Below are 5,229 nucleotides of genomic sequence, written 5' to 3'. Positions count from 1 at the left end.
TATCCATTGGGCATAAATGAGTATTAGACTCTGTACTGACCTTGTTATTTTAAAACAGTGCTATGTGTTTGACATCAGTGGTGCCTGAGCATTTATGAATTTTGATCATCACTTTTATATGCACATTATATTCCAGGCATTCCTTAATACTGTTAAAATAAATTTCCAGAAAAAATGACACAATTTAAGACATGTCACACTTATAAAAATTGTCAGTTTATGTATTTTGGATGTGCCCATTCCTTTTATCTAATTTCATAGTTTATGTCGATTACAACAAAAATAACCACAGAGAAATACATCAAATTCTGTGTGTCAATTCTATAGAGGCTTGATGGTATTTTATAGCAATGACTATAAAAAATAATCAGTTACAATTTTATTCTATCTTAAGTAATATTGAAAGGCACAGTCTTAAAAAGTCATTTCCCATTGTGATTCCATATATAATTAAAACTAAATTGGCTTTGTAATATACTTATCAATTTTTTTATTTTAAAACACTATAATTGGAAAATGTAATGATAGTCTCTACCTTATAAGGTTGTTACATTTCAATGAGTTAGAGTTCATGCAAAATGCTTAAAATAGTGCCTGAAACATAGTAAACATTCAATAAATTATATTATTACACAATTAACATTAAAATTTTCAGTTTGCCTGACAATTACAATTAGAGTTGAGTATGGTTTTATTCTCCACTATTAATCTTTTTGACATTTGTTCAACTTTCCTATATTTAGATTGAGCTCTTAATCTTTATTTAAAACAGCTATGGTTATATCTTTCATTCCAGTAAATACTTCCTAATCCTTCACAAATGTAGTGACTGACCTATATCCCAAATATTCTCTATAACGATGATCGGGTAGCTAGGTCCCATAAATAAAAATTTAAAATTACAGAAAATCACCAATTAAACATGCCATAACTATATCTTAATAGCAGGTTCTTTTTTTTTTTTTTTCAAAAAAATGTATATAGTGAATATTTTTAAATTGAGTTTCTCCCTAACATTTTAAAAATATTCTTCCCCAGGTAAATGTTACATCAAAGGCAAATTTGGTTAATGTTAGATTCTCACACAAAAAAAGTTTATAACAAATATCAGTTGGCAAAAGACGGATTTAATGATTTATCTTCACAAAAAATTCACACACAAAAGTGGAATATGATTCTCAAACTTCAGAGTCCAAGGTTCTATACAAGTAACCTGTTCAGGGTTCAGGGTTCTATACAAGTAACCATGTAACCTCAGTTATAAAAAAAAAATTTATTTGCTGCTGCCAGTAGGAAGGAATATAGCTGGCACAATAACAGGGGCTAACAGAAATTTGCAAAATTTAGAAATTGTTTCAATAGGTTGTAAATCTAGGAGTCTCTTTGGGAAACGAGGTCCATTAGTATGGAGCAGAACATAGACAAAACTGAGACACATTGGGCCCATTCTCTAGAAAGAGGGTTTTGGCAGGTTCAATAGGTTGTCAAGTAAGGTTCAAGTCCCTAGCAGAGAATCAGCTATAAATCAGGAAGATCCCATATTTATAAAGACTGAGAATACATAGAAAACACTATGCATACATGTAAGAGACTCATGGCAGATACACAGGATTTCGACTTAGATCAGTGAGCCTAACTCTGAGTGTTGCTAATTCAGCTTACATAATTTCATATATATATATAGTTGTTGTTGTACTTTAGGTTCTGGGTACATGTGCACATCATGCAGGATTGTTGCATAGGTACATACATGGAAATGTGGTTTGCTGCCTCCATTAAATTTCTTTCTTTCTTTTTTTTTTTTTTTTTTTTTTTTTTTTTTTTTTTTTTTTAGATGGAGTCTCACTCTGTCACCCAGGCTGGAGTGCAGTGGTGTGATCTCGGCTCACTGCAACCTCCATCTCCCAGGCTCAAGCAATTCACCTCCCTTGGCCCCTCGAGTAGCTGAGATTACAGGTGCCCACCACCACACCCAGCTAATTTTTTTGTATTTTTAATAGTGATGGGGTTTCACCATGTTGGCCAGGTTGGTCTTGAACTCCTGATCTCAGGTAGTCCACCCACCTCAGCCTCTCAAACTGCTGGGATTACAGGCATGAGCCACCGCACACAGCCTTAGCTGACATTATTTCTACCATTACCTCAGATGTGATTGAGCTTCTAATACATTACCTGACTCAGGCTCACCCAATTCCCCAGCTAATCCAGGGCACATTGCCAGTGAAGGTCTCTAATCTTACCAGCTATCCTGGGGAAGGGATTGGTGGGCAGTAGGCTCATAGAAGCAAAGCCTGGCAAAGCCTGAAGACTTGGGAAGTTGCCTCATCAGAAAATTTCCAATTTGGTTCCATAATATTAAATCTAGCATAATCCCATCAAACACTTTTGTCTTTTTCTACTGAATCTGCAACATGGAATTTCAATTAATCAACCTCGTTTAAATGACTTCACATTGTCTTGTGCTGGGAGACTGGATTTTAGAGAACTTGACTTGATTCACCAAATGGATCATGTTTGTATACTAGCCTCACTGACTACATAAGAATGTGACTAGTAGGCCGGGCATAGTGGCTTATGCCTGTAAACCCAGCACTTTGGGAGGCCGAGGCAGGCAGACCACCTGAGGTCAGGAGTTTGAGACCATCCTGACCAACATGGTGAATCCTCCTCTCCACTAATCATGCAAAATTAGCTAGGCGTGGTGGTGGGCACCTGTAATTCCAGTTACTCAGGAGGCTGAAGCAGGAGAATCACTTGAACCTGGGAGGCGAATGTTGCAGTGAGCCAAGATCATGCCATTGCATTCCAGCCTGTACAACAAGAGCGAAACTCCATCTGGAAAAAAAAAAAGAAAAGNAAAAAAAAAAAAAAAAAAAAGGAATGTGATTAGTTTATTCTTATGGGTTCAGCTCTCTTTGAACTGCACTCTAGCTCCTTCAGAACTTTCAAATTGATTTATATTTAGTTAATGACAAAATAAAGAGGTTTGACTGAGAAACTTAGGATTACTCTAGTAAAAGTTCACCAAGTTGGCCAAGCTTTAATTTAGTTCCTCTCTCTTTATAGAATCTAGTCCTATCTTTTTTGAGAAAGTGAGTTATGCTGCCAAAAGCCCAACTTTCACAGGTCCTAAAATTTCCTTCCTCAGTGTATTTTTCTCAGGAGTTATGCTTGTTTCACTGTTTTTCTGATAATCAATAAGGAATGCCATTATGCATTGACGCCAGAGTCCTGAAATCACCTGACTTTCTTGATGAGTAAATCTGACTTTACTGATTTTCTGCCACATCCTGGTAGCAACCCATTTTTTTAAGGATTGGTTTCTATATTCCTTGCCTGGCTGCCTGGTTTATTCTATACTGAGCATATAGGTCTCTTACCCTTACTCCCATAGAGGTCAACATTTTGACCAAAGGCAGATTTACCTGGAGACTAATTGGTCATAAAACTTCATGGCTTCTCACCTAAAAGACCCCTGAGAAAGGTGGGAGTTGCCAGGTGTTCTATGTGGTGAAGGAACACTTAGCTACAATCAGGGAGCATTTCCATGTAATCATTTCTGGTAACATGTCCAAAGAGATCTGAAGAGAAAGATCTGAATCTCCAAGGACTTAGTCATTTGTTGTGATTGCTTTCCTTATCTCAATAAATTTTCAAGTTTGTACCTATTTTGTATTATTATTCTTAAAGAAGCCCCTACCCCTGCAACCCGCCCCCAATAACAGCTTAAGCTTCAGTCTGCACAAAACTGGATCCGCCTCTGCTTTTGGCATTGCCTGTTATTTTGCAGCCTGCAGTGTTCCTGCCTTGTTAACTCACCAGGAGGTGGCAGGAGGATTCCTTTCTTCATGTTACTCAGTTCACTCCTGGGGATACATTAGCTGTGCAAGAACTTGCTGTGTTTGTCCACACTTGACCTCCAATCAGTTTTGTTTGGGACATGCTGCTGCATCTCCTGCTCCTTAATTGGCTGAATGGTGACTTATATTATCTTGTTGCTCACTTTCCTTTTTCTTCAGTTTCTTGTTTCAGCTTCCTGGACTGTTTAGGTTTTATCTCTTCCCCATAGAACTCTTTGATGAGAAATGTTACAAGTGAACCCTGGTGTCTCTCTTAATCTGTGAAACAATTAATTGAAATTCTGTGGAGCATTCCCCATAGAAACACCTTTCTATGTAAGAAGCTAGTTCTCCTGCCTCAACAATGTTCATATCTTTGGAATACAATCTACTTAAATATGCAGAGGCAGTCCCCCTTCTGTGCTCTAGTTCATTTTGAAAACTGAATCCTCTTACAGAATAGTCTATAAAAAGACAAAAGCTGTCAAATTAGGTTAAAAAGCAAAATCGAGCAATGTGCTGCTCACAAGAAACGTCCTTTCAGACCAAGTGATAAAGAGCAGTTGAAAATAGAGGGAAAAGTCAAGAGACACCAAGCAAATGCAAATATTAGGAAAGGCTACAATGTCAATATTTTATCAGAAAACCTTAGATATAAGCTCAAAAATAAAAAGCATTGTAAAGAGGGACTTTTAAAATCATAATAGGCACAATTTTTGTTGATATAGCAATCATAATATACATCTAGTAGCAAAACAGCTAAATATACAGAAATTATATTGAAAATGTAAAGAGAGGAGAAAAATAAAACTATAGTGTATATTTTATGAAATTATTTCAAGTTTTAAGGTCAAAATCAGGCAAGGAAAGTGAGAAACTGAATAATAGTAGATGAATTATAATATGCGTATGTATACATTAATGCATGCATGTATACATATATTTACCTCCACACACATGTATGTATACATTATCAATCTTATATCTATTTATGAAAAATATACATTTGCTTGAAAGGAAAGCTTTACATTTAAAAAGTAGAGATTTCATAGATCATATTCTCTAATAATCAAGTCAAATAAAAGCAAAACTGTAAATATATGACCAAAAAGATTAACATCTTTCAATATTCATAGATTAGAGGCAATCACTATATATATGTATATATGCCAATATAGTAAAAGTGACACTAAAAGGAAATGTATAGCTTTAAATGCTAAAGAATAAAGACAAAAATATAGAGAAATTTATACCTCATTTTAAGAAGTTAATAAAAAGAACAATAAAATAGGCCAGTGTGGTGGCTCACACCTGCAATTCCAGCACTTTGAGACAGAGGTGGACAGATCACCTGAGGTCAGGAGTTCGAGGCCAGCCTGGCCAACATGGT

Source organism: Cebus imitator, unplaced genomic scaffold (genome assembly GCF_001604975.1).
Source record: "Cebus imitator isolate Cc_AM_T3 unplaced genomic scaffold, Cebus_imitator-1.0 Scaffold298, whole genome shotgun sequence".
Classification (NCBI taxonomy): Eukaryota; Metazoa; Chordata; class Mammalia; order Primates; family Cebidae; genus Cebus; species Cebus imitator.
Note: the sequence above shows the minus strand (reverse complement) of the source record.